The 22,506-nt window shown below is 41.9% G+C and overlaps 1 long non-coding RNA gene and 1 pseudogene across 1 annotated transcript in view; one reads left to right on the top strand and one right to left on the bottom strand.

The window, feature by feature from the left end:
- The window catches only part of LOC139029381 (uncharacterized), a 235,317-nt gene that overhangs the window by 38,204 nt on the left and 174,607 nt on the right, over positions 1 to 22,506 (bottom strand). The gene's annotated exons all lie outside the window — the stretch shown is intronic.
- Positions 3,992 to 21,224, top strand: LOC111981243 (ral guanine nucleotide dissociation stimulator-like 1; annotated as a pseudogene).

The raw sequence follows: 22,506 nt of genomic DNA, 5'->3' as shown, positions 1-22,506 counted from the left end.
AATAGTACAACCCCTAATCGTAATTTCAACGGCAGAACAGAGACGCTGGAAAACAATCTGAGAGCTGAAGTATTTTACACACAGGTTGGTGTGATTACATCAGTTACATATAATCTGATTACATCAAGTACATGTAATGTGGTTACAAAAACAACTACCTGTAATCACTTACCAGCAAAAATATTGTAATCAGATTACAGATACTTTCTAATAACTAGATAATTACTTTTTGGATTACTTTTAAATTCAGAAAGGATATTGGCAGAAAGAAATGCAGTGACACCTTTGCTTTCTTAATGACATTGAAAAAAGGCACAAGATTAAGTTTGTTCCACCTGAGTGAGTCTGACCACAAGTCAGAGACCACTATGATGGCACCGTTTGATGGATCATTTTTATTTTCTTATAATGCCTCTTAAAGGGCTACTGCACTTCCTGATTTGGTCTTGTTATTAAGAAATGCTAGTGGTCATGACTAAAGGCAAATGAGAGTTGTCTTGGGGGTGTGGTTTGATGTGGGTGTTTCTTGGGTGTGTCTTTGCCATTCAATCACAACAAACAAGGACATTAGTTAGCCAGTTCGAGTTGAAACATTATTGAAAGCAAGCTGGCAACATACTTGCATCAAACATGTCATCAGTTTTGCTTGATTATGAGCTAGCTAGCTAATGTTAGCAAGGAAGGATCAAACCTGTCTTCAGGTGCAACATTAGCTATGCAAATCTTCCTCTCACATTACACGTTGGGGAGAGGCTGTATGTTTAGCTAGTTACATCACAGTATCATGGGCTATGCCGCTATGATACTAGGTTATCACATAATGACAAAACGTAGCTACTTAGCTACAACAAACCAGACTCAGGTTTGATGGTTGACAGCCCAAGTAGAAACTAGTTGGATGTAATCAATATCCAGGCCATTCCATGATCAACTTTATGGAAGCCCATTTTCACTAGAGTAGCTATTTCCCAAGCAAGGGCAAGTAGTAACCACACGTCTTGTCTGGGGAAGAGGTTCCAGTACTAACCACACGTTTTGTCTGGGGAAGAGGTTCCAGTACTAACCACACGTTTTGTCTGGGGAAAGAGGTTCCAGTACTAACCACACGTCTTGTCAGGGAAGAGGTTCCAGTACTAACCACACGTCTTGTCTGGGGAAGAGGTTCCAGTACTAACCACACGTCTTGTCTGGGAAGAGGTTCCAGTACTAACCACACGTCTTTGTCTGGGGAAGAGGTTCCAGTACTAACCACACGTTTGTCTGGGGAAGAGGTTCCAGTACTAACCACACATCTTGTCTGGGGAAGAGGTTCCAGACTAACCACACATTTTGTCTGGGGAAGAGGTTCCAGTACTAACCACACGTCTTGTCTGGGGAAGAGGTTCCAGTACTAAACCAACACGTCTTGTCTGGGGAAGAGAGTTCCAGTACTAACCACACATCTTGTCTGGGGAAGAGGTTCCAGTACTAACCACACGTCTTGTCTGGGGAAGAGGTTCCAGTACTAACCACACATCTTGTCTGGGAAAGAGGTTCCAGTGGGCGAGTTCATTTTGTGTGACCTGGTGCCCCAGGTGGGCGGGGTTTGGTCATTTTTGACCATTCCATTGGTCCTCCTTAGGAGAGGTCTCCTGCAGGCCGGGTCATGCAAGTGAACTCCTCCAGTCTTTTCCCAGAGAACATGGTGCCACCACGTGTTAATAGGCAAAAGGGAGCATGAATTGTTGACTTTATTGTAATCCAAACCAAAACCTCAAGTAAGTCARGACACAGTCACTTACCAAACTCAGTTTTGAACAAGACTGACTTTATGACCAAAATGATCCTATTTACACTTTACAGTCAATTTTGACACTAGAATGACTGTTTCTGACTCATATCGATGCCACATAGGCCGTTTAAAACCAGAGAAGTTGGTTCTAAGGGGCAGTTGACCTTTAAAGGGAAAGTCATCCAAAAGTAAGTAATCAAAGTAATCCGTTTGAGTAATAGTTGGAGGCGGCAGCGTAGCCTAGTGGTTAGAGTGTTAGCCTAGTAACCAAAAGGTTGCAAGTTCAGATTCCTGAGCTGACAAGGTACAAATCTATCATTCTGCCCCTGAACAAGGCAGTTCAGGCCATCATAGGCCATAGGCCATAATTGAAAATAAGAATTTGTTCTCAACTGACTTGCCTAGTAAAATTAAATAAAATCCAAAACTTGAGTTACTGATTACAATTTAGGACAGGTAACAGATTACATTTAGAAAGTACTACCCAACCCTTACACAACCAGCTTAGTGAGGCACTTGTATATTAATAGGAGAAGATTKAAGTTCAAGGTTCCACTTTATTTGTCCCAGAGGTAGAACATAGTGCATCAGTCATGGGCTGATGTAACGGATGTGAAATGGCTATCTAGTTAGCGGTGGTGCGCGCTAATAGCCTTTCAATCGTTGACGTCACTTGCTCGGAGACCTTGAAGTAGTGGTTCCCCTTGCTCTGCAAGGGCCGCAGCTTTTGTGGAGCGATGGGTAACGATGCTTCGTGGGTAACTGTTGTTGATGGGTGCAGAGGGTCCCTGGTTCGTGCCCGGGACAGACTAAAGTTAAAACTGTTACACTGACAGCCATCAATATAAATATAAACAATACTAATGATCAACATTAGCAGCCAAAATAGCACAACCTACAAAATCTAAAGTATCATACTGTGTAATGACCTATACAATCAGTAATAACAATTACTGTGTAATAACATACAATCAGTAATAATAATTACTTACTGTATAATAACATGCAATCAGTAATAATTGCTGTCTAATAACTATACAATCAGTAATAATAGGGGATAGTGGGGTAAGTTTAGCAATTTTTTACATTCAGCGTCATTCCGACAAGGGAAATATAGTATTCTTTCTAATAATTATATCTACATATATTTCTGGATGATGCGTATCCCTGGAAATAATCAGAATTCATGTAAACATTAGTTTTGAAAACACAGCTTGTGCCCCCAAAATTATCTTGGCACAACTTACCATGGGTATGGGTAAGTTAAGCCACCTACAAATGTATGTACTGAATGAAATACACCACCTTTTTAAAACCATATCTATCTATTTCTCAAACACAATTTAACACAATCGCTTTTGTATTATAATCATTTTAAGCATCCTTTAACATAGGCTTAACACCTAACAAAGACGTTGTACTTTTAAAACACCTTTATCGTAAGTCAGGCCCTGTTCTTACCTCATTTCCCAACAACAATGCCTTGCATAACGCATGGGAAGAAAAKACTTACATTTGCTCAACTTGCCATTGGTTCGCTTACCCCATGGCCACTGGCTGAACTTACCCCAAGGCAAACATTTTGACTATATTAGCTCACACAGCTACAAGGATGCACGCTCATGCTAGGTTTAGAACCTCGAATTGAAGCTTATAGAGACCCCAACTGATGTATAGAACACTTAAAAGGATCTACTTTGGTTTAGATACAAGCGTCATGAAACCTCTAACACAAATGCATTTGACTTGCTGAAAATCTTTTGGACCTAACTTACTTACCACTTTTCCCATGTGGTTTCTTCCTTCACAGACTCCATGAAATGACCTCTTCCTAAACATTTGGTCAAATTATCAATTGTGTGTATGGTTTCCTAGAAACAAGGGAGGCTCAACTTACCCCTTTCGCTCAACTTACCCCAATCATCCCTGATTATCATTGTGCTCATTCTGCCATCCTTGTTTTCCATAGAATATATAGGTTGTGGAGCTGCCAACAACAGATTTTACTTTCAGCATCCAGGTTTTTTCTTTATCATCACAATAAAACTCACCAGAAGATGAACTTGCAGAAGCAATGAGCTCGAGTTTCGATCAGATGATTATCCCCTATGTAGTTTTTTTGTAGGAAATATGCAAACCCATACAGAAGAGTAGACCAGAGAGCACACCCCTTTCATCAAGACCGCACTCAAATGAGTAGCCTATTCTTCCCATAGCCGCCACCCACTGCATAAAAGCTGGGAGTTACAGGCAAGAACGCCAGGCTTCGCCTTGAAGAATATACCGATACTGGCATTAGGTGCCGAGCTAGTGTAGCTCATTGATCTGCCTGACAATCAACTATGGGAAGCTCTTGACAACGGATAGCGTGTAACTTGTATGCGACCGCAAAATGTGACGAATAGTACGCAGATAAAAAAAAATACATGATATATWTTTTTTTAAATATGTAGTTTAAAGAAAGAAGTTTCTGTAAAATATTTATTAATATCACCATGCAGCCGTAAACTTCAACTCCTTCGAAGTGGATGTGTATTTTCAGCTTCAACACTTAGTTTGAACAAGATGGAAGTTATCACACCATAAACGTTCTGCGGTGACTGACGAGATGGGAAAATGGGAGATATCAATGGTAATTTCCAATGATGTGCATAAGAATTTTGTGGTTGTACGACATGCGTTTCATTTAGAAATGATAAAGTTATTATCTTATTAGTTTTACTGTATTTTAAGAAACTATAATGTAATGTAGGCTATTTGAATCATAGGTTATGCACTGTTTGAACAGAGTCATATGCGGTTAATAGCCTAATTTCTCTTCTGACACCTGTTGGTCATAAATCAGACAGTGCTCTTATCAGAGCGTTATAGACATGTGTAGCTATAGCCCAATAATGGACTAAATGAGCCTAACGTTACTCCGTATAATCTAAGGACCTTGGATGTTCTGTTTCGAGGTGAATTGGTTATGGCAGCCAAATACACCATCTAAACGTGAATCGATTCACAATTGCGGTATGATCTTTAGGAACATAAAGCCCTCTACTTTCATGTCAGATCAAAATATAGGCTTAATATACACGGTTTAAACCGGTTTTAACACAGTTGCAGCAGACAGTCTTTTTCAGTGACAACACTTTGTGGCGTCAGTCTTCTGTTTACACACAGGTGTTTGGAGAAGCAGTTAATTAGCATAGGCAGTGGACTCTGTCTTCTGTCTGTTTTCTGTAAACAAGCGCTGTAACATGGAAATATGGCTGTGTGGGAACCCTAACCCTAATAAGGTGGGTAGTAGTGTAATATATATTTTTTAAAAACACWATTATTTCTTGCTGATATGAAATAGATACCTGAGAAGACAACGGTCCTCATCAGAGGAGGCTGGAGTAATAAGAGGACTGGCTCACTGTAAAGGCTGGAATGGAGTTAATTGAATTGTATCAAACATATGGAAACCACACGATTGAATCCGTTCCATTAACTCCATTCCATCCATTACAATGAGCCTGTCCTCCTATAGCTCTTCCCACCAGCCTCCACTTGTCCGTATGTTTCCTTCGTGTTAACACTGAGAGCAAACGTCTGGGTTCTTAACAAAACTTCCCTGGCCAGAAGGCGTCTATGAATAGGCTAATGTGCAACTAATGAATAAGGCAGCAACACTGCAACATATTGCCAATGCATGCAAGATGCATGGATGTACAGTATATCCTTGCATTTAGTGTATGCATATCTGTCAGTGAGACTTTTATTTGCATCATTGTCCTGTGACGACCGATGGTGCCTCTTTTAGTCTCATGGTCTATTTATTAATGAGATAAAACTGCCTGAATGGAAAAACGAGTATTAGGCCTATAGCTGGTTTRCAACAATACATGGTGATATCATAATGTTAACAGATTAATAGACGCTAACTGCTTTAGCAACTATTGACAATAGTATTTTCTGGTCGGGGCAGTTTTGTTAAGATRCCAGACACTCGTTCTAAACGTTAAAACGCATCGCTTGCGGCATGGTATTGGAAACAAGGATCATGTTTCATATCGGCGAGAATTAAATGTACTACCGACCTTTAGGGGTTAGMGTTCCTACACGGCCATATCTCCATGTTACATTGCTTGTTTACGGAAGACATAGGCTGCCACCTGTGCTAAATTGCTATCTAGCGTTCTCCGTTAACCTGTGTGTAAGCATAACTGGGGAGGAAGTGTAGTTCATCACTGGAGGCACACACAGTTTGTGGATCTGTGCTAAACTACCACAGTAAGTTATCTTATTTGAAAAAATGTTTTCGCTGATATGAAAGATAAGGTGCATATCGGAATGTGTTTCGAAAACCGGTTTGAAAGCTATGATTTATGTTTCTAAACATTTAAACAAAGCATCGAAATTGTAGTTCACATACGGGGAAGAAGGGTTTTCGAGAGATATCCTGATAGAATTTGTATCATTATGTTTAGTTTAGTCTCAATATTGGACAAATCTTGTCTGTTTTGAATTTAGTTTGGTGCACCTAAGACTAAGATAAAGATGTTACTGTATTGTATCCTTGCCCATAGAATTAGGATCTCTGTGCCTTGGCCTCATGTAGGCCTACAGATAATGTAATGCAGTATTCCATAAAGGACAATGGTGTGATATTGGTCCCCTCACGACACCGATAATAGTGTCTCTTTTTCTTGGCCTGGTCTTTTGTCAGGTGTGTATAARTAGGTTGTGACGCACGTCTGCCTGCCTTGTACCTCAGTAACCCTCTGTAATTTAGGAGCTGGMTAATGATTATAATGTGCCTRGAGTGCTCTGCCCACCATARGCATCTGRACGTCTGTCAGATGGCATATGARTTAAAATGRTCTGATTTMRTTTGAMCATACATGGATAATATRAGTGCCAARGTTAAAACCAGACRGTTTAGTTCTGACAGGGACATAGGGGGGAAAGCCTAAATTATATCAGAAAGCYGTGMACAGATATGAMMGGCGTGTATTAGAACAGAGAGATTGATTGGGGGCTAGTGACGGACTTGTATGGAGGACTGAGTTGGGGGAGTGGGTGGAGGGATACAGTGGCAAGAAAAAGTATGTGAACTATTTGGAAATACCTGGATTTCTGCATAAATTGGTCATAAAATTTGCTCTGATCTTCATCTAGGTCACAACAATAGACTAACAGTCTGGTTAACCAATTTAGGTAATCCAGGTAATTTCAAAGTGTTCACATACTCTTTCTTGCCACTGTAGATTTAATAGGTTACATATTTTAAAGGGGATTATGCTGATTTATTTACGATTTCTTTGATCATGTCGTTTCAATTATTTGACCCAGGTGCCGTCTCTTTGTACCACATTTCTCTTGTCCTCAATAGGCAAGCTGTGTACCTTTTCATGTTGTTCTGTACCAATGTTATTTGGCATACATTAGAGTCAAGTTCCTTGTCCTGCTAAATATGCAGACTATTGTATGAAATGTTTTAATTGGGTAAATCCATTTGAATTCAGRCACTTTTTGATAGCACCCCTTTTTGATTTGAAGAAAACCTTCCATACATATTTGCCCGTRGTAGAAGMGCTCAGAAAGTGACTTTTTGGATCTGAATGCCAAAACAGAGAAAGGTGCTTAAAGTTGACCTATTTTGCATACCATACCATGAGACATCCATGTCTTCATCACTGGAAAATATATATAMTTTTAACCTTAAACATAAATTATATATTTGTTCAAATTGGCCTATTTGACATAATCTGAGGTTGTTGTGCCTGCCATCAGTTGAGACACAACATGCTCTTGAATACAGGCTGGGTAATCATTTACGTTAAAGGTTAAAAAAATAATGCATTATTTTATTGTATTCAATAAATTGGTTTGACAACCCTGTTTAACCATGTATCTTTTCCAATGATTAAGACATGGATGTCTGATGGTATGGTGGGGTATGCAAAATGGGGAAACTTTGAGCACCTCTCTCCAGAATATTTTTCCATTCATGTCCAAAAAGTCACTTGCTGAGCACTTCTTCCATCGGCAAACATGTATGGGGAAAAAAGGGATGCTGTCAAAGTGATTGAATTCATATCTCKATTTCTGCTCAGTGTTTTCTCTAACGTAAACAGTACAGTGTTTCTAAGAGAGATTTGAATTAAACTTTTAAAGCGAAGAAATCAAACATGAGTTTGTCTTTTCACCAGTCAGCTAATAACCGATAAACCCAAAACACATCCTGTATCACAGACCTTCCAGGTGAATTGTCTACATTTTGCTCACAAGGCGGGCATGCCTCTGTATAGGCTTACTGTAATGGACCATAAACATCAATCTGYTCTTAAAGCTGGTCATTATGGTCTGGAGGCTCTGTCCTGTCAGTGGTCTACTGCCCCTAGACAGCTATTGTACACATGAGCTGAAATGTCTGTGTTGCATGTGAGGTCCAGTTTGTTGTTGTGTGAGCCTCATAGCCGCCTSATCACTGTGGATCAGGGGGGGTTTAGGTGGTTTGCATGTCCGCGGGTCACCTCTGCTTGTTTGTTAGTGGTCAACTATGGCTATTTTTACCTGCTAATGATCCTCCTTTTGACCTCCGTGTTTCCAAAAACAAAAATGAGGTGTCTAGTCCAGTATGCGTCAATACAAGAGTATTGAGGATTGAAGGAATTGAAAGGAGCTCCAGTCTCCCCATCTCACRGTGTGAGTTCCTCCTTCCCACCCAGAACCCAGTGCAGGAGTGGGGGGAGGAGTTTGAGGAGGGGGCGTTGTATGGGATCACCCTGCGTCGGGAGCCCGTCCAGATACCAGCCAGCCKCACCGAGGCCCGGCCATGCGTGGCCTTCGTCCAGTACCGGACCTGCAAGGTGCGCAGGCTGAAGGCAGCCACCCTGAACCGGCTGGTGAGCCACCTCCTGGACCCCTGCTGCCAGGAGCCCGACTACAGARGGATCTTTCTGTCCACCTACCAGACCTTCACCACTAACAGTGCACTCATTGAACTGCTCTTCCAGAGGTAGGCCATGTCATTAAGTTTACAGTACTCATAACTGCTGTTATGTTTCACCTGACCATTGTCTTAGACCATAATGCAGAAGCTATTTCACTGTTAAAATTATACCGTATGAAATGAGGTGAGCAGGTTGTTTGACGTCTTTAGTTTGAAAACACCTTGACGTTCTAGTTTTACTGCTTATTAAAACCCATCTTCTATAAAATACATTTTGGGTGAAATGGCCTAAAAATGTCTCTCTCCCTCTTTTGCCTTCTTGTCTTCACCCACCTTTTTTGCAAACACAACTCTTTTGACACATTCCGAGTTATCACAGTAACAAATAAGATGAGCCAAATTGGATTCATAATGTTATGTTGGACACAGATGAGAGGGTACGTCGAGAGTGGTTGTTTTTGAACAACACTTCTCGCTGTGTYTGCAAAGTCACTTAGTTTCGTCAGATTGTTTTTTCTTTCTTGCTTCCCTCACAAAATGACTATCTCAGCATCTTTGATGTAATGATAAWAAGCACCCAGCAGGTAGTTAGCCATTACAGGTTTTACAACAACAGCAATTATTCGCTGAGTTTAGAGTGAGGTCAGTGTCAGGATAACAACGAAACATAGAGACAGACCAAAGAAAAACAGTCTGAAGAAGAATGGACCACTGTCCTGTTGGTCACAATCACAGTTTAGATGAGTCTGACACTCTTCCTAATTGTTCTCACAGGGACAATGGGGCTTCAGATGTGTACAATAGTGAATGTCACAGGAGGTGAGGTGGCTGCTTTTCCCTTGATCACATTTATTTCCTTGACTCTGAAACAGGGAAGACATTGTTTCATCACGTTGTCTCCTCAGGCGTCTGTTGCCCCTGATCCAGACTTGGTTGGAGGAGTACAGTGAGGACTTCCGGGATCCTCCTCAGCACCCCTCCCTAAGGCTGCTGATGGACCACCTGCACACCCTGTCCTCCTTCTGTTCACTGGCCCAGCGCTCTGAAACTCTGCTTAAGAAATTCCAGAGAGAAGGTACAGGATTCACTTGTTTTTCCTAACCTTTTCTMTGAATTGCCTTTGATTATGATACCATTGTTGATCCTCTTCTGTCATTCCTCTCTCCCTTTAATAGAAATGGACACTGGTGGCCATTCTTCCCAGGCTGAGGTTAATCAGGAAGATGAGGGCTCAGGGGAGGAAGGCSTAGAATGGGACAGCCCACMGGATCAGGGTGACATCATGGACTTCTCAGTCACAGCCATCGCAGAACAGCTCACCCGACTGGARGCTGTAAGTGTCAATCWTGGCAGATKATTTCTGGCTCTTAATATGCGTCCTCAGGAGTGGATCGTTAACACTCTTTTTCCATTTTACCTTCCTTATCTGTGCGTCTCTCAGGGGCTGTTTGGGAAGGTGGTTCCCTACCAGTGTCTGGGCTGTGTGTGGTCCCAGAGAGACAAGAAGGAGAACCTGTCTGCTACCGTCAGCGCCACCATTACTCAGTTTAATGCAGTCACCAACCGAGTCATCACCTCCCTGCTCTGCCGGCCCACCTCCAGCCCCACTTCCGTCCACAGGGCCTCCAGCCCAGCTCAGAGGGCCTGCGTCATTGAGAAGTGGATCAGAGTAGGACAGGTCAGACACATCTAGTAACTTGGACCATTTGAGGGATACATTTTCAAATCCAAGTGCAGCRTTCTTACACATCTAAACGTTAAACTGTATCCTGGTTCTCAGTGCATTCAGTTGTAAGTCCCTAGTCAGTCTCTAACTTGTGACTYTTTTCTGAAACAGGAGTGTCGGCAGCTGAAGAATTTCTCCTCTTTGAGGGCCATCCTGTCTGCCCTTCAGTCCAATGCTGTCTACAGGCTGAGGAAGACGTGGGCTGCTGTGTGTAGGTACGGACTGTCGAGTCACACTGCAAGGGTTAGTTGAGTCATGAAGCTAGAGGGCCAATAACATTGATTGAATATGGCAAAAAAAATGAACAAGGGTGTCCTTTTCCTCTGAGAATGTAAGGCTTAGTAAGGAAATGATTTACTAGTAATTGACCTACATTATTCAAKTAACCTTAGTTTGTACTTCATGCCATAACTATGTAATAAACAATTTTTATTGTGTCAGTCAAGAATAGTTGAACAATAATTTTAGGTCAACATGSCATGCCTTACCAACTCTAAATCCCTTTGAAGCTTCAAGGATATKTTTTGTAATAAAGTTGCTAGTGATGTCTTGTCTGTGTTATTTTTGGATTGATTTAATTGGTTTGTTCTTCWTCAGGGACAGTGTGGCCATCTTTGATAACCTCTGTGAAACCTTCCCTGATGAGAACTGTGTGTTGAGCAACAGAGAGATCAGTTTGGAGGTAAGAATCAAGTACATTAAGGAAAATMATTTAACTTCATTTTTTAAACTTGCGTCTCTGCACAAATGTATGCTTTCTTTTTACAACCATAATGCAGACGATATGACACTGTTGAAATACTTACAATATGGAGTGTTTTGTTTTGAGAGCAGTTGACCTTTACTTACATCTTCAAGCACCTTGATATTCTACTTTTACGACTTATTAAAACCCATCTTTCTGTCAAGTTAATGTTTAGTGAAATTGCGTAACAGTGTGTTAATAGTAAGCCATTGTCCCAAAGCAAAAGAGAGGGTGTTCTATTTTTCTGTCGGCTCTGGGTGTTTGTGTCAAATCTTCATTCGGTCTGGTTACAGMGAGAGGGCTCTAAAGTAATATTCTACATATTGCTCAGAATTTCCAAATAAGCTGATATTAACATCATTGTCAACAAACACTACACTAATGACAATTTCCCCAGCAGTTCCTTGAGAAACACCTTCATTTGCCTCACATCTTTATTTAATTTGACTGTATTGGTCCACCCCTTGTTCAACTGGACTGTTCCAGAAAAATAGTTTAACGTGCTCCCTGTGTCTGTATTAACAGGCTCTTAGAAATTGTGGTTTTGACAGATGTTCTTATGAAAATGTTCCTTAGCACAAAACTGCTTTTGTTCACGTTTGCATGGATTTTAAAAGCTCAATATATTGTTTACATAATGTGTGTGTGTGTGTGTGTGTGTGTCTATTCTAAGAACAACCAATGTGGTGTTGACCCCATAAGCTGGTAAAGGAAGTTCTGACCTAGACCAGATTTGACTGACTCTTTGCATATGCTGTAGGTCATTGCACATGAGTGGATAGGTTGACAATGGAAGGCCATAAAAGCAGACTGAATTTAGCTTCTATCTGACCCCTTTTCAGGATGGAAGCCAAACAGCCATGGATAACATTTCTCCCAAGATATCCAAGCGATGTCCTATTGCCAGACAGATGGTAAGCAATACTTCAGAGAGAGATTAAGAGACATTGCAAACATGATATGTAGACATGAGAGATATCTATATATAGTGGGGGTCATTATGTTTGAGTTTAGCTTTCTCTTCTTTACATGCAACATTAAATGGACAGAAATGATAGCAGAGGCCTCCCGAGTGGCGTCGTGGTCTAAGGTACTGCATCGTAGTGTTGCAGCTTCACTACAGCCTGGGGTTTGATCCCAGGCTGTGTCACACCCGGCCGTGACCGGGAGTCCCATAGAGCGGCGCACAATTGGCCCAGCGTCATCCGGTTAGGGGAGGGTTTGGCTGAAGGGGGCTTTACTTTACAACTGCAAGCTGACTTTGGTCGTCAATTGAACGGTGTTTCCTCCGACACATTGGTGCAGCTGGCTTCCAGGTTGAGTGGGTGTTAAGAAGCACGGCTTGCCTCCCGGGTGGCGCAGTGGTCTAAGGCACTGCATCGCAGTGCTAGCTGTGCCACCAAAGATTCTGGGTTCGAGCCTAGGCTCTGTCGCAGCCGGCCGCGACCGGGAGGTCCATTGGGGGCGACGCACAATTGGCCCAGTGTCATCCGGGTTAGGAAGGGTTTGGCCGGCAGGCATATCTTTGTCTCATCGCGCACTAGTGACTCCTGTGGCGGGCCGGGCGCAGTGCACGCTGACCAGGTCGCCAGGTGTATGGTGTTTCCTCCGACACATTGGTGCGGCTGGATTCCGGGATAGGATGTGCGTTGTGTCAAGAAGCAGTGCAGCTAGSTTGGGTTGTGTTTCGGAGGACGCATGGCTCTCGACCTTCGCCTCTCCCAAGTCCGTACGGGAGTTGCAGCGATGAGACAAGACTGTAACTACTACCAACTGGATACCACGAAATTGGGGGAAAAAGGGGGTAAAAAAAAGAAGCGCGGCTTGGGGGGTCATGTTTCGAGGACGAATGAGTCGACCTTCGCCTCTCCCGAGCCCATTGGGGAGTTGCAGCGATGAGACAAGATCGCAATTGGATATCAAGAAAAAGGGGGGTATAAAATAAAATAGAAATGATAGCAGAATTCTGTGTATTTGAAAGTTTAAAAAAATTTTGTTTATTATAAGCTGCTACCGGGGGAGTGGTGGAAAGGGGAGGAAGGATTCTAGTATTGTCTACTCAGTATTTTGCGGGGGCAGTTTCTGCTTCTTGAAGTCACATGTAGCCCCCTAACCCCATCAMCTCTTAACCCACAAGAGGTTACAGTGATTCCCCTAGAGGAAGAATCTATTCAAAGACAGAGAGTCATGTGTGGCAAGAGGAAGCCATCCTATTCTTAGCCACTGATGTTTCAAATGGCCACAGATTACTAGGCTATGAAAGGACATTAATAATAGACCAAGACCTTTTCTAGCATCATATGCACATTCTCTCTAAAGCTGTGTTACTAGAATCCTCTGCTGACATGCTGTCTCTGTACTGTTGTCTCCTCAGAGCACCTCCGGTGGGGTGGTTCCTTACCTGGGCACATACCTGACTATCCTCACAATGCTGGACACTGCTCTACCAGATACTGTGGAGGTAAGCAAACAGCCATTGAAACAGACTGCTCAGTTATGGCAGCTACTTTAAGTTAATTCTATATTTACCTTATAGCGGATTGCTATCTTAATGTTTAATATTGATAATAAATCTTCCATATTGTCAAGTATAATAGCATGTTGTGCTATTTTTGACAGGGGGACCTCATAAACTTTGAAAAGAGGAGGAGGGTAAGTTGTTGCTGTTTTTGTCTTCGGTCTCTAAGCCTGTAGGGAATAGGATTTTACGTAAAGAAAACAAAAGATGCAGTACAAACGTGTCTAAATATTTCACCCTTGTTATAGGACATGACATGCATTGAATTGGTGGTACACTCACATGCCGAAGGAAAAAGTGCACACCTTTATGCTTAAGGATGTTTGCTTACTGCTCTAAATTACTATCTCTCAGCCTTTATTGGAGCCCCATGACTGTTAAAAGTGTTGTCAGGTGTTACTAGTTCAGGACAAGTTACATAACAACCACACAGCTGACATGGGCTCATGATCTCCCTCTCTCTCTGCAGGAGTTTGAGATTCTCTCTCAGATCCGGCAGCTCCAAGCCTCCTGCTCTCAGTACAACCTGCCCCATCACACCAGGATCACTGCCTGGTTGCAGGGCCAGAAGCTGCTCACTGACCAGGAGAGGTGAGAACCTGTCCCCCACTGGTTTTATGGTAGATCGATGAGGAGATAAAGAGCTGGTGAGCTTTGTAAGGATTAATGGTGCCTAATCATGTCTTAAAATGATGCCCCTTATAGGCCAATAAACCCCTTATACAACCTGAATTGTCTCTTTCTAATATACTGTATACCCAAATGTACTACTCAAATGACATGTAAACATAATCCCTACCCTGGTTTTGCCTGTTAAGGAAATTTATAGAAAACCCATCTAGAGCTGGGGTTGACACAAGGCTGCAGTGTGTTTAGGCTTTTAAAATCAGATGTGCTAGTGCAGGGCTGGAACAAAAGGCTGTATACATTTAGACAAGTCCACCCTGACTTCAGGCCTCAAAAGTGTTTTCTATGTGTTCTGCCACAGCTATGAACTGTCCAGAAACATGGAGCTTCCAATAGACATCTGCTCCCCAAGCGCCTGGAGCCACCGTTTGCTCAGCAAGAAACTGTCCTRGTGAGTACTGAACACTTCTCTTAACAGCAGTTGCCATCTTGTTAATTCTAATCAAGACAATAGTATTCACCCCATCTCTAATATACAGTTGAAGTCAGAGGTTTACATACACCTTAGCCAAATACATTTAAGCTCAGTTTCACAATGCCGGACATTTAATCCGAATAAAATGTCCCTGTTTTAGGTCAGTTAGGATCACCACTTTATTTTAAGAATGTGAAATGTCAGAATAATAGTAGAGAGAATGATTTATTACAGCTTTTATTTCTTTCATCACATTCCCAGTGGGTCAGAATTAGTATTTGGTAGCATTGCCTTTAAATTGTTTAACTTGGGTCAAATGTTTCAGGTAACCTTTCACAAGCTTACCACAATAACTTGGGTGAATTTTGTCCCATTCCTCCTGACAGAGCTGGTGTAACTGAGTCAGGTTTGTAGGCCTCATTGCGCACACACGCTTTTTCAGTTCTGCCCACAAATGTTTTCTATGGATGAGGTCAGGGCTTTGTGATGGCCACTCCAATACATTGACTTTGTTTCCTTAAGCCATTTTTGCCACAACTCTTGAAATATATGCTTGGGGTCATTGTCCATTTTTTTTTTTAAGACCCATCTGCGACCAGCTTTAACTTCCGGACCTGATGTCCTTGAATGTTGTTTCAATAAACTCCACATTTAAATTTCCATTCTTCATAAGGCCATCTTATGTTTGAAAGTGCACCAGTCCCTCCTGCAGTAACAGGCCACCCCACAACATGATGCTGCCACCCCCGTTTCTCACGTTGATGGTGTTCATTCAAGCTTGCAAGACATCCCCTTTTTCCTCCAAAACTAATATATTTCTTTATGGCCAAACAGTTGTTATTTTGATTGCATCAAGACAGAGACATTTCTCAAAGTACGATCTTGTTTGTTTACCTAGTCCTGGCATTTTTTATGTGTTTTGATGCAGTGTTTTTTGAGCCGCCTTTGCAGGTTAATGTCGACTATAGGACGTCCGTTTTTGTCTTTGGGTGATATAGATACTTTTGTTTAACTGTTTCCTCCAGCATTTCACAAGGTCTTTTGCTTGTTCTGGGATTGATTTGCACTTTTCGCATCAAAGTACGTTCATCTCTAGAGACAGGAACTTCGTCTCCCTTCCGTGAGGGGTATGACGGTGCGGTCCCATTGTGTTATACTTGCGTTACTTATTGTTTGTACAGATGAACTTTGGTACTTTCAGTGTGTTAGAATTGCTCCCAAGGATGAACCAACTTGTGGAGGTCTACAATTTTTTTCTGAGGTCTTGGTGCATTTCTTTTGATTTTCCCATGATGTCAAGCAAAGAGCCAGCTGGAGTTTGAAGGTAGGCCTTGAAATACATCCACAGTACACCTCCAATTGACTCAAATTGATGTCAATTAGCCTATCAGAAGCTTTAAAGCCATGACATCATTTCTGGAATTTTCCAAGCTGTTTAAAGCCAACAGTCAACTTAGTGTATGTAAACTTCTGACCCACTGGAATTGTGATACAGTGAAATAATCTGTCTGTAACAATTGTCTGGAAAATGACTTGTGATCATGCACAAAGTAGATGTCCTAACCAACTTGCCAAAACTATAGTTTGTTAACAAGAAATTTGTGGAGTGGTTGAAAAACAACCTAAGTGTATGTAAACTTCCAACTGTATACAACTAGTGTAATATTGTTGCAAATAAACAAGAACTGTAAAAGAACAATGACAAAATGCAGTATTTAAGGTTTTACTAGTGTACGTTGACCACATTTGTTAATTTAGTGGAAAGTTCTAACTGTGTGTATTTGCAGACTCCTGAAAGTGAGTGAGGGATCCAGCAGGAAAACCCATGCAGACCAGATCAGTGTGTCGTCTTCAGGGTCCAGTGGCTCTGAGATGGAGGATCTCTCCACCCCTCCCTCCACACTRAYACTGCAGGTACAGCTCTCTCCTATCCCCTTTAYACATGCCTCTGACTGTCTCTCTCTTRCTGTCAGTCATTGCMCACCCTGGTTAAAGCTGTTTCAAATGTTTTAATAGAACACYCTGTACTACAAAACATCCTCTAGTTACACTTTACTAATACCAGTAGTTACACCATGAAGCAATTCAAAAGTAATTGCCATTATGTGGCTTTTTATATAACCTCCCATTCATAACAGTGATCCCCATTGACATCTCATCGAAACTGATGTCCTTGAGAACTGGAATGTCAATTGACCAGGTCCTTGAAGCCAAGCAGGAGTGGTGTTTGCTTAGCACATGCCTTGCTGGTGAAGCATGGCTCAATACTTCAGTTGTCCACAAAATGTGCTGAGGTCAATATCTCAGACAGAGAAACTGAAAGACTAATTCATTATTTCCATAGGCACTCATGCATGTTCTGTCTCTCTACCTTGTCCCAGTCTCTGTCCAGCTCCTGTCAAAATGTGGCGGAGGCCTTACCCTCCTCCCCGGATGGCTCCACTCCCTCCACTTGTTCCTCCAGTTCTCAGCCTGACCTCTCTGCTCCAGTGGCTGCCCACCCTAAACCCATGCTGGCCTCTCATCACAAGCGCTCTGTGTCCATGACCTCCCTCCCRCTCTACAACAGACAGGTGGCTGACTCCTGTATAGTGAGGGTCAGTGTGGAGGCTGGCAACGGCAACATGTACAAGAGCATCCTGGTGAGCTTGGGTTGTGATCTGGCGGTAGGGATTATCTTGGGGTCCTGTTATGGAAATGTAAAAGGGATCATGTGTGTAGTACTCTAGCTCTGTACATTTGGTTATGATGAAATCTAAGATAAGAACTGCTGTGTTGGTTACATTTACATTTTAGTTATTTGGCAGACGCTCTTATCCAGAGCGACTTAGTTATTGCGTTCATCTTAAGATAGCTAGGGGAGACAACCACATATCACAGTCGTAGTATGTACATTTTTCCTCAAAGAAGTTATCAGCGAAGTCGGGGGGGGGGTGTTGTTATTTAAGATACTCTGGTTGGTTGAAGGGAGGTTTTTCAGCCAAACCCCTTCGCTTCCTCATTACAGCATATTAACTGCTTGTTTGACTTGTCCTTCTCAGCTGACTGGTCAGGACAAAACTGCCCAGGTGATCCAGAGGGCCCTGGAAAAACACAACCTGGAGCACCTGACCTGTCAAGACTTCACCCTCACACAGTTGATCTCCCAGGAAAGAGGTGAGCTAAAACAATCAATGCTCTTACACAGTACATATGCCCACTCAAAGATGCCACATCACTGTGCAGATCAGTGTTGGTCAAGCAAAGATAGTTGTTATAGTTTAGCATTAACTGTACTGAACTACAGTAGAAATATTACTGAAGATATTGTTGTCCTGGAATGATTGAAGAGGACTTTTTAATAGTGTACGCATACTGTATGTAATATTCTGATTTCTCATACCAACCCCCACATCTTCTGTTTTTCAGAGTTACTCATTCCGGACAAAGCTAACGTCTTCTACGCCATGTGCACGTCGGRGAACTTTGACTTTGTTCTGCACCAGTGTCCAAAGGGTCAAAAGAAACCTCTGTGCGCTACTTCCAGCCTTGGACGTTATTCAAAGTAGATACTGTTCTATGGCAATGATGAGTAACTGCAAACCAGGACTGAGTTCAAAGGATTTTGTACAGACATTTGCCTGGTTGTACTTTTGTTTTTAATAACTTTCTTTTAGGACAAAAATCATGTTTAAATGTTCCATGATGGACAGACCCCTGTTTGGTTTGTTGTCAAGTGGGTGCCATGAGAGGAAGGTGGAAGATGATAGTATGATGGCACTTCATGTAAAATACACGTGTTGTGTATATACGTCTGAAGACAACAGATTTGGGGCTACATTTTGAAACCCATTGAACAGAATGTCCTTTATTTATTGGTGGAGCGAACTCTACATGATTTCCACCATTGAACACTCAACATTCCTCAAAGACTTCCTTGAGGTGCTTTACTTTGTGGAAAGGAGTCACATTGGAACAGCATCAGCAGTGACTGTGATGCTCTCTCCCTCAGTCACACACCAATATTTTTATTTATTTATTTATTTTATTTTACCGTTATTTTACCAGGTAAGTTGACTGAGAACACGTTCTCATTTGCAGCAACGACCTGGGGAATAGTTACAGGGGAAAGGAGGGGGATGAATGAGCCAATTGTAAACTATGTAAAATATACAGACACGTAATAGTTGTTTCCTATTGTCTCTTCTCCTCTGAGCAAAACCAGTCACCTATTTGTTTTAATGAGAGAGATGACTGACGTTTCCCAACAGGGAGAGACAACCGATGAGACTTAAAAGGGAATGAGGTCACAGGAGACGGCCTGCCACCTGAGAAGTGGATGGGAATGTTCTCACCTGGATCACTATGTTCCCCAGGGTATCAGCCCGCCGTCATGGCGATACTGATTGGGGCTGTGCGTGCGAAAGGAGGGGCTGCCCTGACTGACTGGATAGCATTCCACATACGCTACAGTCAGTTGCTGTAGAGGGGACACTGACAAACATTTATGGACTCAGACTGTCAAAGTTTAAATGATGGTGATAATAATGTGTGTGTTGTAAATGGTTCTGTTTTGCATTTCAGTGTTAATACTTCGTTATTTATTTTCTGTTCTTTTTACATTGTTTTCTATTTGTCTCCTATAATGCTCTTGATGATTAAGTGGGCCTCCATGGCTGTGTTGCCTAGCTACCCAAACTCCTTGCTCCGACCAAACGCCACGCCCATGGACGTTAGTTTCTCCTCCGCAATGAGTCTGGATCTGAGTACCTCCCCGATGATTTCTAGAATGGAAATCCATTCTAGACCGTCTGATTGGTCCCAGAAACCGATGGGTTGGGCCAGAGCCAGAACACATGTGGGTAAATCGGCGTTTTAAAATTCGTCATTGGCTTTGATATGCTGATGGGTTATAGATGATCAACCGCTGATGCCTTGTTTTGTACAACCCCCCTCATTTTGATGTCGTCACAAATGACTTCAATGATCGCACTCTCAGACTGAAGTKTGTTACCAACGATAGAGCAGCGGAAGAATTCAGTTTGAGCAGTCAGGCAAGGCTGTGTGCACTTGTCAATTGAATATACAAATATACTGAACAAAAATATAAGCGCAACAATTTAAACAAATTTTACTGAGTTACAGTTCATATAAGGAAATCAGTCAAATTAAATTAATTAATTAGGCCTTAATCTATGGATTTCACATGACTGGGCAGGGGCGCCGCTATCGGTGGGCCTGGGAGGGCATAGGACCACCCACTTGGGAGACTGCCACACACACTGGGGAGCAAGGCCCATCCAATCAGAATGAGTTTTTCCCCACAAAAGAGTTTTATTACAGACAAATACTCCTCAATTTCATCAGCTGTCCAGGTGGCTGGTATCAGACGATCCCACAGGTGAAGAAGCCGGATGTGTAGGTCCTGGACTGGCGTGGTTACACATGGTCTGTGGTTCTGAGGCCGGTTGGACGTCTGTCAAATTCTCTAAAACAACGTTGGAGACGGCTTATGGTAGAGATATTAACATGCAATTCTCTGGCAACAGCTCTGGTGGACATTCCTGAGGTCAGCATGCCAATTGCCCATTCCTTCAAAACATCTGTGGCATTGTGTTGTGTGACAACTGCGCATTTTAGACTGGCCTTTTATTGTCCGCAGCACAAGCTGCACCTGTGTAATGATCAAGCTGTTTAATCAGCTCCTTGATATGCCACACCTGTCAGGTGGATGGATTGTCTTGGCAAAGGAAAAAATGCTCACTAACGGGGGATGTAAACTAATTTGTGCACAAAGTTTGAGCGAAATAAGCTTTTTGTCTGCAATCTTTTATTTTAGCTCATGAAATCATGGGACCAACACTTTACATGTTGCATTTATATTTTTGTTTAGTGTACATTCTAAACCATGCCAGATGAATCACCGATTGATAGGCATTTCCAAAATGCTTTTTAAAAATCAGTGATGACACTACAGTAGCTTAATTTAGATGTTTAGAAGGACTATCATGCAAATAAGTGTTTAATATATTAAAACTTTCCACTATGATTGAACCAAATTGGTTATGCAACATTCTGAAAAAAGGTGAAAAGAAATTCAAACACTTAGGTGCTATAAATAACTCGAGGCACTTTCATCTGCCAGAGCATTGACGTACCCCTTTCATCCAGGGCTTGCAGATGGGTAATTTGAACCCAGATTTAAATCTAATGTATATTACAAATCTGCCAAAACTGAATTCTCAGAGGTTGCTTAGTTGTCTCTTTGAGATGAATAGCGTTAAAAGTAATTGTAAACTAAAGAGGAAGTGTTAAATATATGGCTTGTACAGTGCTATGTGAAAATCCTGCAAACATGAATAAACTGAAGGATTCAAGCAACAAGACATCTCACTTTTACTGAGCTGTCCATTTTCATTGTCTCTCTGCTCCAAATAAAGTTTCTCAACACCTTTTTCTGTGTTTATGTCAACATTTCTTATACTGTATTTCACTTTATGATTCTAAGATTATTGGTTTCCATATATCTGAATATATAGGCTAAAGCACGGCATTCTGTAAGACTGGCACTTATATTCATGATGTAATTCAGGGTTCCCAAACTGGTGAAATGATTTTATTTTGACCCCCCAAGTTTCTGAAAGAAAAAAAAGAATACACGTTTATTTGTTTTAGTTGTTGGACATAAAATACTAAAAACACCAGCAAATCAGGTCCAAGTGATTTTAATTTTGGAAATCTGTTCAAAAGTATTCACACCCATTTTAGAGTGATATACAATGATTGTACAAAACATTAGGAATACCTGCTCTTTCCATTACATAGACTGACCAGGTGAATCCACGTCAAAGCTATGATTCCTTATTGATGTCACCTGTTAATGTAGATGAAGGGGAGGAGATGGGTTAAAGAAGGATTTTTAAGCCTTGAGACATGGATCTTGTATGTGTGCCATTCAGAGGTCAAATGGGCAGACAAAATATTTAAGTGCCTTTGAACGGGGTAGGTGCCAGGCGCACCGGTTTGAGTGTGTCAAGTACTGCAACGCTGCTGGGTTTTTCATAGTGATAGGGAAACGAAGCTTCTTGATTAGATTAGATTGTGTTTAGTCACAAGTACAGGGAAGCAGATGTAATTGCAGGGTACAGCTAAAATGTTATGTTCCGGGATCCAAGAGTGCAGGTAAAAAAATAAGTGAAAGACAAAATATGGATAATAATAATAATACAGGTTTACAGCTGTATCACTGATAAATGACCGTCCTAACAACGGGACATTAAAAATGGTAACATCTTATGTTTCACCGAGACGTGGCTGAACGAAGATACGGACAATATAGAGTTAGCGGGATTTTCCATGCACCGGCAGAACAGAGACGAGGGGTGGTGTGGGGGGGGGGGGGGGGGTCTTTTTGTCAATAACAGCTGGTGAGCGATGTCTAATATTAAAGAAGTCTCGAGGTATTGCTCACTTGAGGTAGAGTACCTTATAAGCTGTAGACCACACTATCTACCAAGAGAGTTCTCCTCTGTATTATTCGTAGCCATCTATTTACCACCAAAAAGCGAAGCTGGCACGAAGACCGCTCTCAACCAACTCTATAAGGCCATAAGCAAAGAAGAAAATGCTCACCCAGAAGCGGCGCTCCTAGTGACCGGGGACTTTAATGCAGGCTAACTTAAATCAGTTTCACCAAATTTTTACCAGCATGTCACATGTGCAACCAGGGAAAAACAA

The sequence above is a fragment of the Salvelinus sp. IW2-2015 genome, linkage group LG20 (genome assembly GCF_002910315.2).
Source record: "Salvelinus sp. IW2-2015 linkage group LG20, ASM291031v2, whole genome shotgun sequence".
Classification (NCBI taxonomy): Eukaryota; Metazoa; Chordata; class Actinopteri; order Salmoniformes; family Salmonidae; genus Salvelinus; species Salvelinus sp. IW2-2015.
Note: the sequence above shows the minus strand (reverse complement) of the source record. Positions and strands in the feature narration are given on the sequence as shown.